Source organism: Aythya marila (genome assembly GCF_965140915.1).
Source record: "Aythya marila genome assembly, chromosome: 5".
In the NCBI taxonomy this organism is placed as follows: domain Eukaryota; kingdom Metazoa; phylum Chordata; class Aves; order Anseriformes; family Anatidae; genus Aythya; species Aythya marila.
In genome coordinates, this window is record NC_139046.1 from 4,814,729 (window position 1) to 4,841,402 (window position 26,674).

A 26,674-nucleotide genomic window follows, 5' to 3' on the forward strand; every position below is an offset into this window, starting at 1 on the left:
TCTTCTAACTCACTGAGGAGGCCAGATTTAAGTCTTGACGTGCCCCACATCAGGATCTCCACATCTTCAGAGAAGTTGCTTTTTCTTCTGCTGCTAGGTGCAGCCAACACCGCGATGCTGCACTTCACAGGGAGGCTTTGCAGAGGCACGAGGCAGCAGACAAGACCCAGGTCTCAGAAATAGCAGCAGCACCAGTTGAAAAGTTCATCAGAGAGAAAGACGCAGCATTTTACACGTAAGAGCTTGAAGGACTGGACGGAGAATCAGCAAAGAACAGAAAGGAGTGCGGTGCTGGGATCTGGCAGAGTGAGCCTGATCATCCGTGTGCTCCCAAACTGATCGAAGGTGCTTGTTTAAGAGGTCAACACATGAGCAGCAGATCGGAGTCCTCTTTGGAGCCAGTAAGTCGAGATGAGAGGTCATTTTGGTAAGCAGGTGTGTTGATGGTCAGTTGAGATCACCCAGCACTTTTTTTGCAGATGCAATTTCAGCTGGTGACCACTTAACCCAACCTGAGTCACATATACCCAGAGCAGCCACTGACTTTGCCATGACTTGGAAGGATTCAATACGACAAACATAGGCCTCACATTGAAAAGAATAGGAAAAATAGACACAAAACCCACATGTAAGGTGCCAAGTATGCAACAAATATGGCAAGCAGCTCAGAAGGCAACATTCTGCATTGCAACACGGGCCATTTCAGTACCCGTTGTGCAAACATCTCCACGCCAAACCACATAAAAGTATATTCTAAGGCCACAATTTCAGTGTTTAGGAGACTGTAGGAAAGAAATCAACACTCTTTTGCCAGAAGAGGCTCATATAGCCTCTCATATAATCTTCAAAGATTAGCTTAAAGCTATGTTAGATTCACCAGCTCTAACTACAAAGACCACGAAGAAAGAGATGAATACACTGTACTGCTCACAGAAGCCCTCTCAACCTATTTAGAGCCTCCAACTTCAGTTTTTACCCAATAAACCCCTAGGGATGATCCTCCAAGATGCTTTCTGCTTGCTCCCACCTTGCCACACGGCCCTACAAATTCAAGCACTGAGGGATACAACACAAGGTCTGTAACAGGACAACCACTGAAGCTGATTTTGAAGGATTAACACCTATACGGTGTCTAAGCATTATATTGTCTCTTTTTTTCGGTGAGCATCACTCCCTACAGAACTTTTTAGAGTCTACTGGGTATTTTCAAACTTCTAAAACAGCTTTTCATCTTCATATATTTACTTTTTAATGGAGAAAATCTTAATCTAAGAGACGTGCAATTCCCTCCAGGACTTTGTTCTACTCATTTCCCAAGACCAAGCCTCCAAAGTCCACCACAACACCTTTATTTGACAGCCAAAAATTAGTTCCAATCTCCACAAGGTTAAAACAATCAGTACTTTCTGGCCTAAATATTCAGTGAGGAACTTACAAATTTTCCAGTCCACAACTTGAAGGGGATTTTTTCCGAAAGCGTTTGCTGACTGCCTGTCCTCTGAGAATCTGCCGCCAAGGTGCATCGACCCAAATCACTGCTCACTTTGATACGCTTCATTTAAAGAGATTTCATTAAGTTGAAAGACACATGCTACATCTCAATTCAGGTAATTTAGAGCAAGCTCAGGATTCACATTACGCTCAGCAGAAGTCTAGCAGATGATCTGCAACCGAAATTTCAAGGAAACCTATTTTTCCTCATACGCAAAAAGAGCTCCGAGTTATTTATATCTGGTACAATAAAGGAGCATCAATCTTTTCCTGTACATTGAGAAACTCGGCAGTTGAGACCAAAACTGCAATTCAAGAGATTGCATTTAATTGAAAGTCACTGCTTGATTTAGTGAAATCTTCTTCTATATGTGAAAGCAATCCGATAGCACGGCAATTTATCAATATTTCATTGTTACCGTTAGAAAGCCTAGGCCATCTAATGCTACTGAAGCTGAACATATTTTAAGGAGATCCTTTGACAGGGAAGGTGAATAGATATGTGCTGGGATAATTTGTCCAAACCTGGTATCAGCAGCAAGGGCAACAAATCAGCTTTTACAACACACACCAGCAAAACCCTGCACGTGCGCGCCGCTACCCCCGTTAGAGGAAGGGAAGGCAGAACGATACGGGACTGCTGTTCTTTGCCTCACAAAGCATTTACCAGCTATCAACCAGGCATCCACTGAGACCCTCCAAACTTGGGGAGGCATCAAGAGCAGCATTTGCCACTGAAATTTTGCATACGTGAATCCCACTTGCCTGCGGAGACCCCACGGTCTTAGGTGGTGAGCCCGTGCCCCCTCCAGAGAGGATGCTACTGAAAAAAGATTGGGAAAAACCTAGCAAAGAGGAAAAATCTTGCCAGTCTGATGGATCTGACTGCCAGAATTATTCCTAGATTACCTGGAGCTTGTAATTGAGTGTCAAAGTAACACTCAGCCCACGGACTTGACAAAGGAGGGAACGGAAAACAGGAAAGGACCCCACAGGATTGTATCAAGCACTTAATGGATCAAATTCAACAGGATGACTTTTCATTATCAGCTATAAACAACCCTCTGCTCTGTCCCATTTTTCAAGATTCTTTTTATTATTCTATTTCAGTAAATCTTCTTCTTTGCCCTGCAAATGCAAACACCTTACAGCTCAGGAAGCAAAGCCATTTCTATACACGTGGAGACCGAAGGAAAAGCAGCAAGGAGAACCTGGGGCTTTCTGCATGCTTCTAACAGTCTGTCCTTGTCTGGCATTAATTAGCACATACTTACTCCAGTGCACTTCCATTTAGCAAGGTAATTATGCTTGTGACTACCCCAGACCACATGATTAATATCACCCAAATCCTCTCCTTTCCACGTGCTTGAGCACTGTTCCAAGCCCAGGCTGCGGGAGGAGGTGAGCCACCGTGAGCTGCTGCTGCTGGGCTGAGTTAAACCAGGAGCCTGCAGCACACGTGTCCTGAGAACCATTGTCACCATCCACCTGTAAAAATCCCTTGTCCCTCTAACAGATGATGACTTGTGGCTTTCCATGGATACACAGATTTCCAAATGCAGCTCACACGGTGAGAATATTTGCCCCCTCCTTGGCTTCAGGCTACACAAAACACTCTTATCATACAGGAGGCTTGGAGAGAAAAGATTATTTTGAGATTCAAAACAACTTTCAGATTTTTTTTGTATATATAGGACATATTTATCACGTGACAACAGTGCTCTGAATACTAAAAAATATGCCATTCTGTTGGAGACACCTTTTCTGGTCTCAAAGTTGCTACTAGAAATGGACTGAATGGACTTCCAGTAAAAACAATCAATGCCATATAAAAATGTAGCCCTGGGAGTAACATTTATGGCCTGGTCATTATAGAATTGATGTGTTTTTTTTTTTCTTTTCTTTCTTAAGACTGCCCCAATGGAAATTTAGAACGTCTCAAACAGATAATTGAATCCTCTTCCAGAACCTACCTGTGTGTCCACGACACGAAGTGTCTCCCTTTTTGAGACAGTAGCATCTGGCTTGCTGGCATGTGGTTTTTGGCTTTGTTTTTTTGTGTGTGAGTTAGTTTTTTTTTTATTATTACACAACTAAATTGATGGTTATATTAGTGGCATGTTTATGAGCTGATCAGTTTTTGTTTTATGTTCTCAATGCCCTGCAGAGGAGTGCTCACCCACAGCTACCACAGGAGACAACCCGCTGCAAGAAGTCAGTCAAGGCATCTCCAACCTCCCTGATATTCAAATGGCATTACAATATGTTTGTTCTACTGTGTGCTCAAAATCTCACCTCCTAATACTTCATTTTTGCATTGACAAAATGATGTCTTCATACCACGGCCGCGGAGACAATTGCTGAGTTTTGACAGATGGATGGAGGAAGGAGCCAGCCTGGTGTGATGTGGAAAGTACGTCAATCGAAATGTTCCTGCTAAATCGGGCACTGGGGAAAGAATTGACAACATTTCCTTTACACCGCCACGTTACCTGATGGAGTGAGCATCCGCTGCGATGAAGGCCTCGCTCACACATCACAAGCCTGTTTCCAGCAGCCTGCGTGCACGCTGGTAAGTCATTTCACAGCCACGAGGGCTGGAGATTTTGCAATGGAATTTGCTCTTAATGCGGTGCAGTAAGGGGAAGGTGATGTCAATTTTATGGCCAGGGAAATATCTGATGCACGTGGCCCAACAGAAATGGGAACTGTGGTGCTATTGGTAGAGGAAAGCTTGTTCTGTCCATTTTACAAGAAGAAAACATCATTAGATAGCAGTAGGTATGGCTTTAATTAGGTTGTTTGCTACTGCTGTCACACAGCTGCAGGCTGGGCTATCTAACGTTACCAGTCCTGTGGGGAGCTAGCTCCATGGTTTATTTTATATCAGCCAAAGGAATTCCTTGTAAAATCAAATCCTGTCCTTCCTTATGCAGGAATAAAACCACAGCAACTCAGTACAACCAGCAAGCAAAGCTGTTCTGGACATACCTGAGGACAACAGCTGACCTGCGAAGATAAAATTCAAGGGCAAACTCTCCCCAGCTTTTAATGAGTCCAGAAGCAGCAGTTTGACTCAGGATATGAAGCCATAATTACATTACTACCAAGCAAACAGACCACAGGTGGAGTGCTGTTACAGACAGCGTGCTACACAGGTTTGAGGAATCAGCATCTCTTATTTTATTCTGTGAAGAAAAATGACTTCACCGTATCTCAGACATTTGAAGACATCCTTCTGAGACTCTGCAACTGGCCCCTGTGTGTCTGAGTTAAGCAAGGATGCCTGCTCAGAATAATGCTCTGTTAGTTTACTATTGTTTGTTTTGGAAGTTTTTATATTTGAAGGGGATGAGAAGGTTACAGCATTTTTTGTTTTTTTTATTTTTTTGCCTGAGGGGAAAACAAGATTTTCAGATTTTAATGAAAAACAAATGACTCAGTGCTGGTGTACATCATTTTCCTTGTACTATGATTAACTATTGTCAAGAGCAGAAAGCAAAAAAGCAGACATTTTTGTTGTAGTTTAACTGTGACATCCATCTGCAATCTCTGCCAATTATCCTCTCGGTGTCTGCACACAACAGTTCATTTCAAATCAGCAGATGGAAACTTCGCTCACAATTAGAAATCTCAATGATTTCAGCACGTCCTCCTGTCCTTGCTGTAAAGGGAGCAAAGAGGCAGCAAATAACTTACGTTTTGCCATCCCATAACTAATGCAGTGCCCGACCAGGGATGTGTCACACTGCACGTGTCACCAGCCTAATTATCAGGGGAGGAAACCCAAGTTAAACGGTCTGAAGACCACCCCTTCTCCCCTACTCCATACATAACTGATATGTCTCATGCTTAGGAACTAAACCTCATCCATGTGGCTTCCCACCTCCCACCAGCCAACACCAGGGCCAAGACCCCTGCCACGTCCCACATCCTGCACTGGGAGAAGGAAAGCTCTCACTGCAGTGATCGGTAAGTTCCTAAAGTCTCAGAGCAGGGACAAATGACAGAGATACCTGTCAGGGGTGATGAAGGTGTATCTGGCTCTGCCTTAGAGGATGGATGACACAGATAACTTCCCCAGGTCACCAGCCAGCCCTGCATCTCCTTGGCTTTATGATGATAACAGCCCTGGGACCTGGTCTCTGTGTGCTAAATTCTCCTGATTTAAGACACAGACACAGGCTGCAGCACATTACAGCCATGGGTCTTGATATCACTTTACACAAGATCTGGAAAAAAACAAACAAAACATAATCTAAAGCAATATATAAACAGGGAGAAAAGCTGACAATAACTACAGACTGAGGATGTATCATTAAATTGAAAGAGATCTGTGCAACTCTGCCAACTACGAGGCTGTAAGTAGCTTTGAGCAAAAGAAATGCAATGAGCTAATGAGGAGTTGAGTGCATCTGCATCAAACACCACGAGATCTGAAGAGTTCAGAATTAAAGGAAGGCAAACAGAATTGGGCAGGAGCATCTTCACATAGCACAAGGCAGTCGTGAAAACAACCCGGGATTGCACTTGGTCCTGGCACCTGAAGGTGTGCCAGGAAGGAAGCAAGGGAGGAAGCAAGGAAGGAGAGAAAGAATAAGAAAGAAAGAAAGAAAAAAGAAAGAGAAGAGCCCTTTAGCAGGAAGCATGTAAGTCAGGCTTTGCTGTCTGTAAACAACCTGCAGGCTGCCTTTTGGGGAGCTCTGATGCATAAGCATTGTTCCAGTTTTCCCAGTCCCTTTTCCTCCTTACCCACTTTAACCAAGACAATTTGGGGGGTGGAACTAGATGATCCTTAAGGTCCCTTCCAACCCAACCCATTCTATGATTCTACAACTTTTTCTTCCCTTTTTTTTTTTTTTTAAACCCATTTTCATTTCAGCGTAACTCAAATATCACTGCCTCTGTTTAAGCACAGACAAGGAATCCCACTGATTTGACATCAGAAGTAATATGCCAGCACCAGAGTGTGGGTGTAAGAACGGTCTTGAAAATAAGTTTATTTGATATTATCTGTATTGCAAATGGCAGCAAGAGAGAGCACGAAGCATTTTGAAACACACTGGTTACATAGATTTTAAGATTACCGGTCAGAACATGGTATATTTAGAGTCAAAAGGATTATTTATATTTTACTCAAAGAAAGACAAAAGCTTTGGAATGCAGAAAAAGTGATGCAAATTATGAATGACTTTTATATGTCAAAATTTAAACTTCTACAACTTCAATAGAAAACTGCCTGTATATGTCTACAAAAATAATTTAAAACATCCATTTGGAGTGGCACATTTTGGACTGAATTCTGCTGTCGGAAAGGCTTGTCGGCATCCCCATTTGCCTCAAAATCAAATTCTTTGGCAAAATTCATACCTAGCTGTGACATCTTTGGAGTCTGACAACACTGACTGCCAGGACAGGTACTAACTTCTCCTCCAGCATGCAAGGAGCCTCTGATTATTGCTCCTTCCTCACCCATCCAGAAGGAAGCCTGGGAAGGGCAGGACCAGGCACACAAACACCCCACCTCACAGAGATGTCTCATGAGAGATCAGAAGACTCCTTCTATACCTGGAACTTCTGAAAGGGTAATTTCCACTGATAAACACAAATAAACACAAATCATTTGACTCAAAGCCACACAACATCCCCTTAAAGTAAACCTCTCTTGCAAACTGTGCAATAAGTTACACCAGATGCCCCTCTAATAGGTTCCCAGATGTATACACTTTACCCTGAAATAAAAAGTTATGATTATCACCAAAAAAAAATCCTTTGAAAAGACAATGAATCTTGTCATTGCTAAAATGTAGTGACAATTCCAGAAAGTAAGAGACGTTATGAGTTAAACCCTCATTCTACTTTCACAGCAATAAATCAAGAGTAGCACCAACGAAAGCCACGAGGCTGCTTTGACACAAAGTTGTTGTGAAAGGAGTTTAGACCCAGGACACACCTGAAATCACACATTTGCACCTTGTTATTAAATAATTATGAGCTAGCTTCTACTTTCAAGAAATGCTGCAATAAATCCAGGCTGGTTCATGGGTCTCCTATGATAAGAGGGTGAGAGCAGCGCGCTGACATACAACTCGATATCAAATTGCTTATATTTATCTCCTACACAAACTGTTGCCTCTCCTGGCTGATGGGTGCCTCCAGAGGGTGATTCATTCCAGCTCCCTACGATACCAATCTTAGGAGATGAATCACCTTTCAGAGGCATCCACCTCTCCTGATGACTCCAGGAAGCTCAGACAACTTTCTCAGTGCTTAGAGAGGCTTTAGATGCATCTGGATGAGTCCAAATCTGCCTCAGGCTCCTGGCAGCATTTTGGTACTTGCTTACCAGCTGGGCATTAAGCTGTTGCTTTAATCTCCTTGTCTGCCTTTGAGCCCATTTAAGCACTTTTGAGGAGGAGTGGGGTAAAAGAATATTTCAGAGGTAAGCAGGTGGGGCAAAAGTGAGCATTTATCATGGTTGTGTTGCATTTTGTAACCCCTGGAGATGTATAAGACACCTTCATACTGTTTTTTTCTCCCCTGCAGTGCCCCTTCTTTGATGGCACATCTGGGTAAGCGTCCTTCAGGCACTCACGTACATGCAGTCAGTCTTCTTGTTGTAGCTGATGCTGTGCTGGAGAGTGAGGACTCGCCACACTGGGATGAAGACGACCTCAAAAGCATTCATGTGGTTGGGGGTCCTGGCTCGAAACCCACCCCACACCTTCCAGAACCGCTCAGCTCCCAGTGCCAACCCTTCTCGGCAGCTGTCTCTGCTCCGTTTTCTTTCCGTGGTTCTTCCAGAAAGGTAGAAAGCCTAAAAAGCCACAAACCTACACAGCTTGAAAACTGCCACGGTAGAGTGCAAAGCTCCCCTGCTCTCCTCCCAGCACACACACAGGCCCAGAGCCCCAGTCCCTGTGGCATCTCTGCCACGTGCTCTTCCCGTGCCTGGGCAGGAAAGCAGGGACAGCTGCAGCGCTCTTGGGAAGTTGGCCGCCCTACCCCATTAGGATTCACTGGAAATCCCTGCTAAAATCTTTGCTGCTCTGTAAAACTGGCTGCACACGCATTTAACGTACGGGTTAGCAGAGGCCCCGGTATTAGTTCTGCCTGGCCAGCTTCATCCCTAGCAAGGACCTTTCCATTTCCAGCCCGTTGGCTATGACAAGCGCTGTCATGTAGTCACTTCCAGTCTGTTGCCCTTTCTTCCTACGAGGACTGGATTTTCCCTCCCTAAGGAACCCGGCAGTGCAATTTTTGAGTGCTGGGAGCAGGTTCAGATGGACTCCTGAACAGATCTGGCTGACAGCAGCCGGATGGGGTTAAGCTGTAGGCAAGCACTGGCCGTGTGCTGTCTATTCGGGGTAGGGGGGGGTCTTTAATCCTGTGTGCTCACCGCCTTGCATGGCGCGAGCCCCGTCCGTGCTGGCAGCTGGAAATAAACAGCAGCACATCACCACGTTGGGCAGCCTGTGGGCACGCCAGCCAGCTCATCCCACTGCAACTCTGCTCCTTTCCAACAAGGTGAGGGCACACTTCACGATTTCACACTTCCTAAAATCCGGTGCTGCACACCAGCGATGGCCCAACATAAGCAGCCAGCTCTGCCAGCTCCTTCAACTTTCTTTAGGGCTTTTTTCCCTCAAGGAAGAAACACCAGGTGAGTGCTCAGACTGCAAAATACTCAATATTGTGCACAAACCCCAAAGAAACATGACAGGCTATAGCCTGCTGTATCAAAAGCCAGCTCCGTTTGTAATTTAAGTCCCTCCAACCTGGGTAGATTGAAGAACCGAGAGTCACGCTCCGCTGCCAAGCACCGTGCGGCGTCTCTTGCTTTGCTTTCATCCTGGACGTTGTGCTGAATTCAACCCGGAAAAAAAGGAATCACAATTTCGCTGCTGCTTGGAATAACAACCACCAGCAGGGAGACAGCACACACCCTGCGAGTTTACAGCCCGAGCACTGCTAACACCGTCCCACACCTGCTGAAAGCAGCGCTCGGCTCCTCCAGCCGTCTGATGCCGAGTGCAATAAGCTTGAGACAGCACGGCTAAAGCCTGCGATTGCTACAGGCAATAAGGAAACAACAAAACCACAAACCTGAGCATTAGGAATATTTTACGCAAGCTTCCCTTTCAACCTTTGATTTACACCACTCGTGTCTGCTGTCCGCTTTCAGTATCCCCGCTGCAAGCAGTGCTGTCCCTCGCTGGGCATCACCGCGTTTCCAGCTGACACCGAAGCGTGCTGCGAAGTTGGCAAGAGCTCTGCAGGGAACGAGCCCTGCTCCTGCACTTGGCGTTAGGCTGTCATGTCAGGGGCAGAGCACACCACAGATTTCACCATTTCTCTCTCGTGGCTGCCGTATTAAGGAATTGCTTCGCAGATGACGCTCGTGGAAATAAGGAGGGGGGGAAAGCAGTGCAAGGGAGCAGCTGCCACCTCAGGCTGAGGGACAGCAAGCACAGAAAAGTTGGTGCCTCTGCCTTTAAAACAAAAATATAGCTCTCGAGCACATTATTAAAATACTACAGAAAACTGAGTAATGTAGAATAAACCTAATATCCCAGCTTTTTTTAAAAGACAGAATCAAAGCACAATAACTTTTTTCCAGTTGTTCTTATTTCAACATTAGTTTCTTCATCAGAAAGCACTCACACAGCAGTGGAAGGAGAAATTTAACTGCACTTATCCTAAAAAGAGAAATTTAACTGCACTTATCCTAGACGACATTGAAGTGCTAAAAATGCTATCAAAACACGAGCTACTTTAAAAATACACAACTACACGCACACAGACACTCACGGTGCTTTGAATGGAACAGAGCAGGAGTAGCATGCAAAGTAAATCCCTGCCTAGGCTCAGATATAAAGGAGGAAAAAAAAAAAAAAAAAAAGCATTTACCGTCTGGCACAGGCGAATTTAATTCAGAAACATTGTAGGACGGTAACGGTGCCACTCTTGCCGAGTGTTTCTTCATCCTCTGAAATGGCTCTCTCACTCACACACTCGCCTCGTCTTTGGTCTGCATCGCTTTTGGTCCCGAGTAGTAAAGTAAACACTCGGCTGTGGCTGGTGGCTGGATGTTGTTCTGGAGATGCTGCAGCAGGCTAGGAGTACTGATTTGCTGTTTCCCTGGGAAACCACTTGCAACACATTCAAACAATGCTTGACCTCTGCTAACACTTATCTTTCATCCAATTGTTAAGCACAGCAGATAAAATACAAATGCATTCGCTATTGCTCTTCTGTAACTTGCACGCGCGGCGGGCGCTTTGCATGAAAAGAAGGATTTCACATCAGCTCTGCTCTGTGCTAGCAGAGCAGACGGGAGATTTCTCAGGCAACTGCAAGGGAATTATGCAATGCCATTTGCTGATTCCGTACGCTGTGACAATGTATGTACGATTACGGTCATTATTTCAAATCAACTTTGAGTAATGTAGCTCCGATAGAGCTGTGAAACCGGGAATGCCTTGGGGAAAAGAGCCGGTAACGTCCCGCTCTGTGCCAGACAAGAAGCGATGATACTGCAGGAGCCTCTCCTCTTCTAATGCCCTACAAGAACTGTCACAACCAGGACATATATAGGCCACAGCTGGTCTAGATTCTTCCTCCCTTCCCTTGAGGCACCCGGGACATTTTTACACTCTTTCTTCTACCTCTACTCTCTTCCACACCCTTCTTCTTATCGTTATTTCTACTACTGGGCATTGTTCACTTGGAGGAACAGGGAAGTTTCATCGAGCAAACCAGTGTCAACCCCTGAAGTTTTGGTACATCTTAGAAAACCAAACTGACTCGGGTATCCCAGCACCGTGCTGGGAGCTTGCTTTGACCCCAGACATTTATCAGCTTCTCGTAAGGGTCCTGCCTTCAGAGCTCTTCACCAAAACTGTACCAGGTTTTGGCCAAAAATTTGTAGGTAGCAAGTCTTACCATTTACATTCAATGTATTTATTATAGCAACTATGGGAAATACAAAGAAAGAGGACAGAAAGAATGGCAGCAAGCTATACCAACATATGCTAGCAAAGCTGCTGGATTTTTAAGGGTCTCACCTATATAACTTTCATCAACAGTCTTTGTGCCATTGCTAGCAAGTGGGAGCAGGGATTCCTGGCCTGGGCATTAGTCCTCTATCCCCTATTACACAGCCAAACAGGGAGAAGTTATTGGCTATAAGGAAGGCAATAAAGTGGTTTGAAAAGGATCAAGAATCACTGACCCAGAATACCACGTGCTCAGCTTCCTAAAGGCGGCTTGCAGGAACCTGAAATGTTTTCCAGCAGTAACAAGAGCCTCTTTTTGGGCACAAAGTGGCAATAGAAGAGGACATCAGCTATACAGATTCCTCTCCTGAGTGCTGTAGAGGAAGAGCTGCAGTAGGGCTACACCTCCGAAGTGCTCACACACATCCCCATGCTCTCAGGGCTGGATTGCCCAAGTGAAGGAAAACACGTGTGTTTTTTAACCCAGAGCCTGCTCCTTGGCTCCCTTACAAAGAGCACTTCCCATAATGGGCTATGTGTGCAAGGACTGCTCCCTTCAGTTGCCCGCAAGGAGCCAGGACACAAGGAGGGCAGAGAAAGATGAGTCCTGGCCAGATCCTCTCCAGATGCAGCCACAGGAGACCTGGCAAACACGGAGACCTGAGCTACAGCATCCTAACGGGCACAGCACCCATGACTCTGCAGCACCCAGAACAGACGTGAAGAGGTTCCAGACTCTTCAGGGTAAACAAGCCAGCAGCACGGGACTATCTTAAATGCACAGTCTTGTTCTGCACATCTTTTGCTGCAGTTTGTGTGGTCTGTACTCTTGATTACCGGGGAGAGGTGGCACAGTAAGGAACAGGCAGTGATTCACACTACGGAAGAGAATGAGAATGGAAGAAGTACCTCATCACCCCTTCTCTCATGGTCATCCCAGTACAGCAGCCTTGGGACAGGCTAGGGAAGAAGCACGGGGGAGAGAAATGGCTACAGCTGCCTGGTTTGCCACCCAGCACATCCTCTCCTGGAGCACTTGGAGCTCCCCTCTAGGATCTTCATTGTATCCCCTGAGACTGATAAGGCTCCCCACCACGACAGCCTTTTCCAAAGCATCACACTGCAGCACATAAAGCTAACCAGCTTTTACTGCTTATCTGCATTCAGAGGATTTCTCGCACTGTGTAACAAGCACTTTTCCAAAGAAAATTATCTTCCCAATTCGCAGAAGGAATTTTATTCTCTCCGCCGAAGTGCTGAGAGTCAGCAGACTCTGTGATAGAGTAATCACAAGTCAAGTAATTGCTGGCTCCACAATCACAAGGCTATCTATTAATACACGTCTAGTCCTTGAGCGTTTATATAATATAAACAACATAATAATATAACACAGAGATGGTTTTTAGAAAACCATTTCTGCAAATAGGACTTTATAATGGAATCATTAACGAGCCTTAACAACGGTGAGCGTGAAATGCATGAGACAACGTCAAGCAATTCGAGACATTTCTTTCAGACAATTTCAATGTTACCAGCAGAACATGGTTGCATCTAAAAGCTGCTGCTTCTTTTTTTTTTTTCTCCCCCCAAAGGAAAATCACCCATCATTTTAACACAGTAACTCAGAAACCATATTCAAACCCAGAAAGAACCCTTTCAAAATATCTACCCCTGCAATCTCTGTTTCATACAACAGTTATAAGAGGAAAGAAGCAGATACCAAACCGCTTTAAAAATGTGTGATGGGTACCTGTACCTCCCATTGAAGACTGCAGGTTGAAAAACATCAGCTTCTCTGGCTACACAACTGAGCTTTGGCCACCTATTTCTGCTCCTGCTATGAACTGATGCTGATTGCATTTATGTACAAGAGGCTACTCATATAGGTGCTCCGATCCTTCCTATGTACTCAGTATCTCCTCTCTAAGTGTGCCAAAGAAAGGAATAAAATAATATGAAGCAGAAGGAAGAGAAGCAAGCTCTGTCCTTGCCTCCTACAGTACCTCAGACACAAATCCATCCAATGTGGAATTTTATGTCCAAATTTACCAGGATGGCATGATAGTTACTCCACAGACTGCAAGTCAACATGGACTATGTGGTCATCTCATGCTTATGCAATGTACCACAGTGGAAAAATATGGGTTGTTCTTCTAAAAATCAAGGGTGAATTCATTTCCAGGTACCCCTAAGGCAGATCTTCATAAGGTGCTGCTTGCCTCAGGTTCTGCACTTTCAGCCTAGAGCGTGTTACAGGTTTTGTTATTTGCCAGAGTGGCAGCTTTGTGATACCTGGAACCATGGCCCACAGCACCAGCCAGTATGGCTTGCATTAATGAAATCCATTGTGCCACTTAACTGATCTCCACATGCAATTATTTTCACTCAGGGCGTCCCTATTTGTCAAGGAAACACAGAGGATGAATTACAGCAGTGCAAACTATACAGAGTGTCATTAAACAGCGTAAATTACAACCCAGCCTGCAGGCTAGCGAGCTACCTCTTTGTTCCTACTTAAGGCAAACACTGGTAAGACCCTAACCAAAGCTCTCAAGATGGATTAAACATCCCTGGTGCTGGTTTTCCTGTGAAGATACCAGTGAATTAGATACCCAGCTCCCCCATCCCCCTGTGCTATGCAGCAGCCAGCAGTCCCAGCGCTTCGAGGCCCCGGACTCCCCACTAGGCCGCTCCCTGCGCAGACACAATGCCTGCAGCTGTCTCTGTCCCCTGAATCCCTAAATATTAACATAAATGAGCCCATGGAGAAGCTGCAGGGTTGCTGCCTCACTAACCAGACGGCAAACCAAGGCTGGGAGCAGGCAAAACCCCAGAGAGCTGACTCATATTTGCTAGCAAGTGCTCCACGCTCACAGCAGAAGGGGCTGGTGCTGTCACAACATATACTGCCCTCTTGGCTCACAACTCCGCTGCTCACAGTAGCTAGTCATGCTTATTTAAGGGACCTGCTGTAAAAGTAAAGATTATTTACTCTTCTTCACTAAAATTGCAACCTAAGTCAGAAGCTGCAGTTGAGCTCTGGGTAACCACAGGCTTCTCTCAAATGCTGGGCCCACACAGAGGGATGCTTGCTTACAACAAGCTGTGCTCCGGCCCCAGATGGATGCAGTTTCTGCTGACAGTACTGGCAAGAGATAATAAACCATTTGGAGGTGTATCTTGTGATAAGATATAAATGAAAAGTCCCCACAAAGGATGCTACGCCACCTCGCATTGATAGTTGGTTACGGTGTATATAGGACTAACCAATAAACTACATGAGCTACAGCAGGTTTGGTTTGCAGGGCTTTTTTTCTCTATATGCGAAACAATTAACAACCAAAATCACAATACTAATATAATCCCAGTGGGAAGTGACAAAATATTGAACGCATTTCTTTCCAATGGCTGTAAAAGCAAAGAGATGATTTGCTCATCCCTGGTCATCCAGCTTTTAGACACCAAATTAGGGCAGATTCTTCCAATGGGAAACATTCTTAACACAGGCCAAAGACATGAAAAGACTTTCTTTGACTTTAATTGGTTTTAGAACAGGGTTCAGATCCAACGCTGTAGTCCTTGTTTGTTTTAAATGCCGCTAGTTACAAGATCTGTATGCAATCCACTTTGCATAACGCCCCCCAGCCACCAGGTCAGTCTGTTCCCAATCACTAGACTATACGACTCTCGTAAACACAACTTTATTGGCTCTCCCAGGCTGAGCATGTGTTTTAAGATGACAAGCTAAAGGGCTGTTATCAAGTTCATTTTATCTCCTTGGAATATAAATTAGATGCAAGGCACTGAGGAAACAAACAGTCAAACTGAGATCAAAACAGATGTATCCTACAAAAGGCATTTTTATGTAAAAGAGGAGTCAAGGCTTTAGTCTGAACATTTACCAGAAGCAAGCAGCAAATGTTACTTGATTCGAACAGTAATCTCAATCCAGAACAACTTCTAAGGCTTGCAGAAAAAAAAAAAAATGTAAATTTTTCTGCTGTGTCAAGTGATGCCACAGGGATTTTTAAGAATCAAATCCTGAATTCCTTGATTTGTCTTAACTCAGGCAAAATCCTCACTGGCTTACATACTGCTGGATACCAGCATATCAACTCTGTTCTGATGAGCATCCCACAAACATCTGGGGCATGGTCCTTCAGCCCCACCAGCACGTGCTCACAGATCATATGAGGGCAAGACAGTGCAAAATTATTTTTCCCTCTGTACTTTCACACATCCACTGGCTACTTGGCCAAACGCCTGACTCCTCCAGCACAGAGTATGTCGATTAATCAATCCCCAAGTGTAAATCCAGCCAGCGTTCCCAAGCCATACTCAGGTGGTGAACACCAGACTCATACTTACTCAGGAGATTCAGCACAGCCCCAGCTGGGAGAGATACTGAAGTGCTCGGAGAGTCCTACTCACTTGTTTAAAGCAATTCTGTTCTCAAGAGCCTTCCTGGTGAGTGGAATAAAAACCACCATGTCAGCAGCAGTGAGCTCCTTCTTGTCTTCCCCAAATCTTCTGGCCAAAGAGGCAGAGCCAGGCGAGCACTCCTGGAATGGGATTTCAGCCTGGGAGCTGGTGCTTCGGGCCATCACTTGGTTTGTGATAGGAAGCCTTTCTTAACCTCGACTTCTCTAATAATCAGATATGTTATATTTGAGAACATTCGTACTGAAGGCACACTGAAGTCTCATGCATTATGTTCACTGAGACAGAGAGAACTTTATGCAGCTCTTCTGGTATTCTGCAAATACCTAAAAGCAGAGTACTCATTTCCTGCTAAAATCTCACCTAATAACTACAAGCAACACTACTACATTTGAAAAGATTTTAATTCCCTTGGGGCTGGGTGTTTATGTACCGATCCCCAGAGGCTCATGTTAACATGGGTTGCTATTTTCAATAAATCAGCCCAGGAATTCACTCCTTAATACCCACTGTTTTTCTAGCAGAAAAATGCAATGTGATCTATTTTTAGGCTTCCCAAGCAGGCAGTTTACAGAAGTAAGATTAGCAGCACTGGCTAAACATCAGCTCAAGGGTGATGATAGGAAGACTTGGTGGTGCTCAGCTATCAGACAGGACAGGAGAGCTCCCTGCTGCCACAAGTGAGTGCTTTTTCAGTGCATTGTGTCCCCCCAGACCTCAGAGCACTGTAGGCAAGCAGCTACAGCTTGATTCAATGCTGCTGGCTCTCACACCACTGTCACCAAGAGTTACAAATGCTCAGATCACGGACAGACCGTTGTGCCCTGGCTGCCACAGGCCACCTGGAAAGCACCTAACAGTTTTGATGGTGCTACCAGGTGGGTACAACATCGAACATCACCCAGCGCTGTGCTGCTTACGAGCAAACCCCGAGGATGCGAGAGCTCCCACCTGAGGTACACAACTGACTCGACAGCTCCAACATCTTCTGTTGCAGTGCTTCTGAAAAGCTTTTTATTTGCTGCAGGATTTTACAGACCTGATAACAAGCGTTTTCATGCTTTCCCTGGGAGGAACAGAGACTGAAAATTTCAGTTTAAATAAACTTCAGATTTTCCTTAACAATGTGACTTTTAGAACATAAAAACCCTCTCCAGAGCTGGCAAAGCAAAGCAGCTTTTTTTTTTTGCTTTTTTTTTTTTTGTTGTTCTGTTGTGACATGACAAGGTCATACAGTTAGGAATAATGAGCTTCTAATGCAATTAAAGGAATAAAGAAGAAATGTCAATCGTGGGCATGGACAAACCTTCCTCCAATTTCAAAAAGGGCCACTCAGTGTTTCATGAGAACAGCAAATACATCAACTTAGATGCACCTTCAATATTTTGGCGTTACAGGAAACGAGACCTGAATTTCAGGTTGACAAAAGTATTAAAAGGTATCTACAATATTAGGAACTCTTTCACGTTTGTATTTGCAGAAGAACAAGGAGGTGCTCAATGAAAAATGAAAAAGACTTCAAAAGGAACCTCACTTCAGCTGTGCTGTGTGCACTTGCTACTGGCAAAGTTGAATCGATCCTGCTGTCCTAATCCTGAATCAATAAAACAACATTTGTTTAGCACTGCATCATAAATTTCAGCTTACTGACAGCCAGGCACAGCAAAGAGCAGGAATCTTATGAGCAGCACGCACACAAATTTCATTTGCAGCATGCGCAGACCTCATTTGAAAAAAAAAAAACACAACAGATCTCAGCGGCCTCCCTGCAGTGCAGCCCACCTGTAAAGGTGGACGGATCTGCTCAGCAGCACTGCTAAAACTGCAAGCCTTGGAGCTCACGCTGTGAGCTTCTGACACACAATCTGGGAAGCCTTCAGCTCCTCGGAGCCTGGGCGTTCCTCATCAAAAGGCAGCTGAATTTCAAACCCTTTTCAAATTTAATTGATCAGGAGAAAGGCTCCTGCTTCAGCCTGGCCACTCTAACATCACCGGCAGGAAAACAGCACAAGCAGACACCTTGCTCACAGTCTGTGGCAACAACAAAGACCAAGTCTGGTATCAATTTCAAATAGCCAACGTGGAGCTTCCTAATAAAGTTAGGAAAATAATAAGGAATAAAAAATAAATAAAAATAAAGGAAGCCCAACACTTACATTTTTTGTTGCTGGTGGATGTTGGTTGCTCTCCCCCCTACCTCCAGGGAAAACAGCTCAGATGTAAGCACATGTCAGATTAATATTTGCTTTCCCTGTGTTTTCTTAACAAAACTGCCCCAAATGAAATAAGCTGCCTCCATTTTCTAATTTGGCAATTATGAAGTGCCTCTCCTGAAGCGCCTGCCGCAGGGGAGCATTTGAGTTGAGCCAGCTTCCATTTTGTGTTTGTCATCGTGCCTGTAGTGCACGTCAGTGACAGAAAAACACCTTGCACACTTGCAACCCTCTGCGTAGCAGTTCAGGAGATGGCTTCAGGCTTTTTTTCAGGACCACAACCAGAAGAGAATAGCAGGCCAGAAACCCAGGGTGGGCTAGTCCCAAAATGCCACCAGCAGCATGTCTCTCTCCAGGCAGGTGCTGCAATGGGAGCAGGAGCTTGCACCATGCAAAGCTGCAATCCCCACTGCCCCAGATGGCAGCAACAACTGCCATGGATGGAGGACATGGAGCCAATTTTAAGGACAAATTAGGGCATAAGGAGTTTAGCTTCATGTTAGTGGTGTTGCACTACGTTTCACAGCCCCTCTAATTTTAAAGAAAGATTTTGAAGCAAGATCTGCAGCTTCAGAAAAGATCTGGAAAGGGACAGAGCCATCAGAGATTGAAAATCACAGTGTGTGTCGGTGGAGGTGGAAAGAGCTGGGGTCAAGCAACTTCAAGAAGACGGGAAGCCAGCAAAGCATGGATGGATGGCATGGAGCTGACTCTGCCCCAGAGCACAAGGGCAGGATAGATCCACTTCCTATCATAAAATCTTTGTGAGAAACATTTTTTTACCTCCCGGTGAAGACTGCGTTTCTAGAAGGTGCTAAACACAGATTTAGAAATGGAGGTCCTTCAATGTGACTGCATTTGGGTACTTGTGCCCTCAGGGAAATGCAGGCCTTGCATTTAATTTACCTCGCCCCATTCACTCGCTCAATTCATATTCATCAAACAACACCGTGCTAACAATACAAAGGCGCTAACAATAAAACCCAGCTATTATTAGCTGAGCTAATAAAAACTAGGCAGAAGGAAACTGGCTGCGAGCTCAGAACGGGTGTCAGGAGTAGGATGCTCTGCACAATTCCCAAGTAAGCATTCCCTTACTGCATGCAAATCATTACAAGTGATGCTCTCCTACCTGTGCATCACGGGTAATTCGGGACCACTTTTAAGGACAGACATGATGTGTTAGAAAGAAAAGACTCTATTAAAAGACACTATTTGGGCTTCTCTGGCTTCTTTGGAAGGAACTTAGATCTCTAAAAATCAAAAAGTTTGACACCCCCTAGCATCAGGCATGGGATTTTTGGAGATTCCCCAGGCAGATGTGAGGCCTTGTGAAAGATTCCTACAGCAGAGTATGAGGGATTCACACAGAAGGGACCCAAACAAGACTCCCTACCCCAGCTTGGCTTCAGGAGCTGACATTGAACATCATACTGGAGCTTTTGAAGGAGAACAAAGCCAGTCCTGATTCAACGGGTGATAAATTCAAATGCAAGGTTCTGGTTTAGGCCCCACGGTTAAGATTCATTTCCAGCAGCTTTGATGGTTACTCATAAAATCTGCTACCTCCTGGTTGCTGCTATTTTATTTAAAAGCATTTTTATTTCCCATTTTAATCGCTGATCTGCTGCCAGCGTGGCTCTGCCGCTGCAAAATTCCTGCTACATTTATTTACGGAGGATGAAATAACAGGCCAAAATCTCAGCTGCAATACATCAATCTTACTCCGCTGCAGCTAGTCCTCGGAGTTAGCAATTAGGTAATTGTGGTTGTAAAGGCTCAACTCAAAAAAGTCTTCCAGCACCCACAGAGCCCCTCTGAAATCAGTGGTCTCTGCTGGGTGCTGAAGGCTGCCCATACCCTTCAGTGGAAGTACCACAGATGATGCTCACACATCCCTGATCCAGCAGATGAGGGATCTCACATGAGTATAATTCCCCTTCTTTTTTTTTCCCCAAGAATTTGGGTCCTCTGAAAAACCACAAATAAATCAGATGGTTCAAATTCCATTAGTACAAGTCTGAGAAATAACCCCTGGTGACACTCAACATAAGGCTTTTGAGCAGCAGCAACTTTTTGAGTTTTGTAGCAGACATTCTCTACAAATTCTTTGAAAACAGTAAAAAAATTTGCGATAGAAATTTTAAGATTTGGTACTATAGTCTCCAACCTTTTGTGAGTGCTCCTTGTCTAATCTTCGTATAATCCTGCCTAATACCTTTCAGCATAAATCTCTATTACGTGCAACATCTTATTAGCAAGACAATGGAAATAACACAAGAAAAGTCTGCTGAGCAGCATAAGGGGATTAAGGAAGGATTAAAGAAGTGACACAATGAAAACGTCGAAGCTGTGTATTCACCATAAGTACTCTGGTTTCTGATACTCTCGCTGGGTCACTCAACTCTTGGGGTTGTCCCAAGGGACCGTGCTCTGAACGAGGAGTGGAGGCAGCACCCAGCCAACATCTCACGACTGGGGCCAGTTTTCCAATGTCAGAAGAGGGACGAGGGCTCTGCTCTTAACATGTGTTTAGATGTGTGCACACGTACAAGAACATTTATGAGAATTATCCTCAGGCCCTCACCCCACTTACAGCATTCACTGGCGGTTCAAAACGAAGTGGCTTAAAGTGGAGTTGCTCCAATCAAGGCTACTTCTGCCGTCATCCAGCTCCAAAGAGCTGTACCCCTGCCTCTATGGGCTTCCCAAACACGATTTCATGGGGGCTGAGATCTGGGGAGGTCCCCTGGGGGATATACACCTTCCACAGACTTCATCTGTTCTCTGCTTGAAGGACCAGTGCACTCTCTCCTTTAAAAATTGGCCCTTAATCGGAAATAAATTCTTACTCAATACTTAAAATCAAGCCTATTTACTGCAACAGAGCACAGTATTGATCCGGCACTGGTTTAACTTGTCAGAGGTAAATCACAGCCCGCAGAAGGATTCTATTAAGTTACCGAAGGGCCCATCTCCTCATTAGGCAACACATCAGCAATCTGTCCCCAAAACTGGCAATCTGGCACCCAAGCTTTCACTTATATCCTCTGCTGGCCAAAGTCCGGTGCTTGAGAGGATCAGCAGAGATCTGCACAGCCCGTGGGACACTCACCCACCCAGAGGTTTCTTCCGAGCCCTTCAATATTTAAAGGAATTGGCCTGAAAACCCGTGGAGGGGTTGTCCCACTCTTCCAAAAGCTTTCAGCACTTGGAGTCCATGTCAATGAAAAGAAGGGGAGCTCTTTCAGACACTATTTTTTCTAATGACTGTCTTGCAGACAGCTCTCTTGCAGTTCAGCTTCCCAGCAAGCACTCACAGGTGCTGCAGGCTCTCACCAGCATCCCACCAGCATCCCTCAGCTTTGCCTCCAGCAAAGACAGAGACTCGGATCCCTGAAAGCTGCTGGCCCAGCACGCCTGTGACCAAACTGATAACATTGGGGACTAGAAATGCTAAAAAAAACACAAAAAAGACCAAAACCAGGCAGCAGTACATCAGTGAGGAAACACAACCTTGGAATGAAAACACCCTCCTCAGGAGGAGATTAAAAAGGCACCAAATTGGGGTACACCACGAAGTGTTTCGTGGTGATCTTCCCTCTGTGTCCTAGGGCTGAATGGATGCACACAGTGGCAGGGAAAGAACAAAAAAACACTGCTAGGTGTGCTGTATTTCCTTTGGGGTGGTGGGTTTTTGGGCAAGGAGCCCCCCAGGAGGCAGAGCAGTCCCAACGCTGCTGCTTTCCACCGGGTGCCTTTCTGCAGCGAGCTGCTGGGATCCGGCAAAAAAAAATAAATGTCCTTTTGAGCACTCCTCCATCGATAACAGGAGTGCAACATCACGGTGCAGAGGCGCTGGCAAGTGCAGTGCACAGGCTCCTCTGCCTCTTACAGCCGCGTTTTGGCAGCAAAAATCTTTGCATTAGTTTTTCGTGCACTCAAAATGCCTGCAGGCTTCACACCGCAGGAGGTTAGCACAAACGCACCTCACTGGGAGAGCTCGCTCTGCCTAGGAGCCTTTTTTCCTCTCTCAGTCTGAACTTCAAGGGTCTGAAGAGGCAAAAAAATAAAAAATAGAAGATTCCCGTGTGTCGTGCCCACCCAAGCCCATCCAGTTTGCAGGCTTGCACTCCTGCAGCTTACCCAGCACTTGAGAGCTTGTGATGAGCATCACCTTGTCCAAAACATCTCCCCCTGCCTGATGAACCCTACTTCAGAAAAGCTTCTCCAGCTATTGCCTCCCGAGGTTTGTAATGGATGGAAAACTCGGCATTAACCTAAGTAATTACTTCAAAAGGACTCTTTTCTTTCATCTCTCCCTTCTCTTTTCCATATATTCCCCTGCCCCCTGCTCTTTCCATCGCGGGACTCTGTTTGATGAGGCTGCCTCCCGAATGCCAAAAGCAATGAGAGAAGTGTAGGAGAACAGAGGCACAGGACAGCCCATCGGAGACGGGGATTTTCCACCAGTCAGCAACTTGGTCTTTAGAGCAGCCCTCTAGCTAATGAAGTTTTGACCTTTGGAAAAACCCTCCAGGATCATCTGGTCCAACCACCCCCTACCACCAATGTCACCCCTAACCCATGTCCCCAAGCACCAGGCCCAACCTTCCCTTGAACACCCCCAGGGACGGGGACTCCACCACCTCCCTGGGCAACCCGTCCCAACGCCTGCCTGCTCTCTGAGCAGAAATGTCTCCTCATTTCCCACCTCAGCCTCCCCTGGCACAACTTGAGGCCGTTCCCTGGTCCCATCACTGGTTACCTGTGAGCAGAGGCCGACCCCCAGCTCCCCACCCCTTCCAGGTACCTGCAGAGAGCACCGAGCTCTGCCCTGAGCCCCCTCTTCCCCAGCCTAAACCCCCCCAGTTCCCTCAGCTGCTCCTCAAAAGACTTGTGCTCCAGGGCCTCGATGTCCTCCTGGTACCGAGGGGCCCAAAGCTGGCCACACTTCAGCCCTGCTCTCAGGAGCCAGGCCCTCTCCTAGCTCACTGCATGCTAAGCACCAGCAGGGTGTGCACAACGGTGGGGAACACGGCGCCGATCAGAGAGCAGCTCTCCAAGATAAAGCTCTGGGAAGTCAACTAAGTCAAATTCAGCTTTGACCTCCTCCTGCTGTAATCCCTGCTCATTTAAGGTAGCTGTTTAAACACTCTTACCGAAGAGGGAAAAAGCTGCCTTGGGAGAGCACATGGAAAATGCGGGCCGAAGCAGCTGCTCTTTCCTCAGCACAGCTCTGAAGGGGAAAACAGGATGCCAAAAACCTGTCCTGGCGTGCAAGCAAACAGGGATGCTTTGGAGAGAGAAGTTGGAGACCACTGAGCTAACAAAGAGAAATTCTCTTGGACGCCCTGCACGCAAACACCTTTCTGCTGGATGCTCTATCTGAGTTTTGGTTTAGTAGAGCAGCGCCCCGGGTTAAATAGCTGTAGAAATGAGAAATCTGGCATCCACATCCTCTGCAGCTTTTCTCATCATCAACCTGTGCTCTCCTAACCAGAGGCTCAATTTAATTACAAAAGCTGTGCTACGCTCAGCTGCCAAAAACGCAGTCAGAAGCCCCAGACCATTTTCCTGGTGGCAGGTGAAGCAGCTCTCTCTCTTTGTGGTGTCAACAAGCATCTATCAAACCAGCCCCTCTTCCAATGTTCCTTCCCTTGGTGCTCCAGCTGCAGCTCTCTCCTACCTGCTCGAAGGCAATCAGCTCCGTGGAGTTGTTTCCTAAAGCACAAAGCAAATTGGAAGCTGCCTGCACTCCGGTGAGATTTGTCCATTCCTCCCCGTTTTCCAGGGGGCCTCACAGCTCACCCAGGAGCATGGAGACACGGCACGGTGACTGCTCAGAGCTCGAGGACCCGGCACCAACACATCTGGTAGCTGCCCCCTGGAGCCTGGAGCAGAAGGAACCCACCTCACCTGCTGATGCTTTCATGCACGAGCTCCTGTGGCACCTGGAAAGCAGCCGCAGCCTTCATTTCCTTCAGGGTCATCCCTACAGAGCTTAGAGATCTCCAGAAACCATTCCAGATTAATCACTTCTCTGGCCGTTTTCCAACACGTGCCCACATCGGCAGGCTCGGGCAGGCATCCTCTGGTTCTCAGGGATGTCACTGAGCCCCCGTAGGGGTCACAACAGCCTGTGAGGGACCTGCAGGGACCCCAGCAGCACCTCAGCCTGTCCCAGCCTTACCAGACATCAGCTGCACTGACACCAGCCAACGCCTCCACCCTGGGAAAGAAAGTTGTCAGAGCTGCTATTTTCCCAGCAGTAACAGCTGCATTTTGGTTCTTTTACAGCAGGGCGCCGGCTCCCCGATGCAGGAAGCAATCCGTATGATAATCTACTCTTCAGAAGTGTTTTGCTTTGCATTAGTGGAAAACGGGCCAGAAACGGTGACCTCAAATAGCAAAATCACTGGGTAAGGCCAGTGTGTTACACACGCTTCAAGACACAAACTGCATCACTCAGCGAGCAGCACAGAAGCAGGGTGTGTTTTCATCAGCACAACCGAGCTGTCCCCGCTCTGATTTTCATCAGTTCTTGGAGCATCCAAGCCAAAGATCAGGAAATCTTTCTGTGGGCATTTCTTCTTGTGCTGGCTCAGTGCCACAGCCTCAGCTGGGCAATCTAATTCCATCTGAACACCAACCCAAGAGCTGCCGTGACACCCTCAGCCCACATCTGTATTTTCCCACATGCCTGAAGTCCAGATTTTATTTTCTTTAGGAAATTCTCACTCATTCTCCCAACTGAATCCCTGCTGCACTCTCACGGACAGCAACGCTTCCGATGACTTTACCAGAGCAGAGCTGGCGCCAGGTGATGATGATTACAGAAGGGAAGCTCTGTGGTTAACCTCCAGCCATAACTCAGCACAACTCACCCCCAGCACGGCCGCAGTCCACACGAAGCCTTTCAGCAGCACTGGGATCGGGGGAACGCTTCCAGCTTTTGGCAAAATCCTAGAACCACATCTCACGCAAGCCAAAGTAAACGAAGGATGTGAATTCAAGGGCTTGTGATGTTTCACCACGGGGATGGAAGGGAGTCTGCTGTCGCTCACTGAGAATCTCCTATCCCTTATATGCAGAGGGGACCTGCCCAAAATCCCTATTTCACTCTGCCACCATGCAAGTGACCGACCCAGAGCAAGCTCCCGACCTTTCCATGTCCCAGTCTCTCCCCTTACAACACAGAGGTGGTCGTCAGGCTCTTCCATCCATGCCCAAGTCCCAAATACAAAAGTGACCTGATTTCCAGGAGTCCTGAGCACCACAAATCCCCATTGAAATCAAGGATAGCAACAAGATTCAGCACCTCTGAAAACGAGGACATGCACACTCCGAGGTGGCTAGGCACAGATTTAGAAGCGAGTTTGAAAATCTGGCCTGCTAATTTTACTTTCCAACAAACTGCTTCTTATTTATAGCTCAGACTGTATCAAGTATAGCACGTAGTATCCACCCAGGAACTGGGGTGAAAGGCAAGAACGAGGACAAAAAATGCAAGAGGAATTTAAGAGGCTTCAAAAGAGAGAGGGGGAGGGCAAGCGGTGATTTTCTCCAAGCAAACTTATCCTGGATATTTGGGAAGAGGGACAGCGTAACACAAGGGCAGGGTAATGGACCAGCAGCGAGGGGCTGCTGACAGTGCTCAGAGCCACACATCACCTGGTAACTCACAAAACATTATCCAAAAGGTGATTTTAAGCTAGGAATGCAGAAACTGGAGACCTGCAGTCCTCTCTTGCCCATCTACAACCTGATACCAAAAAGCCTACAAAGTCCAAAATAACTAAGTAACGTTTGTTATTTATTTTATTTTATAAAAGTCTGCCTTAAGGGAAGGAGAAATAAATACGGGTGAGCAGACACCTTTATGATGCCCACCAAAGTCTCGGATCTTGAGCAGCCAGCTTGCAGGAGGAGGTTGAGCTGGGTCTTGCTTCTTGGGAAGCGCGCTAACTGCTGTGCTACGATGCAGGTACGCACCCTGACTCTCCTCCCAACACGATTTTGAAGCAAAATATTGTGCTGTGCATAAAGCACCCTGCTGTGAGACGAGCAGGCATGGCCCTGCCCACCACATAGGTGCTGGCTGGCCCAAGGGAAGAGCCTGCAGAGTGTTATTTGGTGTACTAGCCCTGGAGTCACCCAGCAGCAGATCTGAAGCCTCTAGGAAGCTCTGCTGGTGAAACCGCTCCTTACAAACCTGGGTGAGGCTTTGGAGGAATCCCTGCATGGGTCTCACACATCCTGCATTCCCCGTAAGTCTCATTTCTAGGTCCAGGCCTGAGGGAACATCTTACACAGCCCACGTGAGATGAACTTTGGACCCTGTGCCCAAAACCAGCATTTAGCCCTCAAGCCTTCCTTTCCCTTGCAAGATGAAGCTGGAAGAAATACTTCATATAAACCACATTTAAAAACCATCGACCATTTATCATGTGGAATTACGATCAGGTGTAATTTAAAATAAACAGGTATCTATAAGCAACTAAGCTTAACATTTGGCTAACTGCAATTCTC

General features: G+C 46.2%; 1 protein-coding gene across 4 annotated transcripts in view; it reads right to left on the bottom strand.

The window, feature by feature from the left end:
• Positions 1 to 26,674, bottom strand: part of SLC35F4 (solute carrier family 35 member F4) — a gene marked incomplete at its 5' end in the record, with an annotated part of 100,110 nt that overhangs the window by 22,659 nt on the left and 50,777 nt on the right. The window lies entirely within an intron of this gene.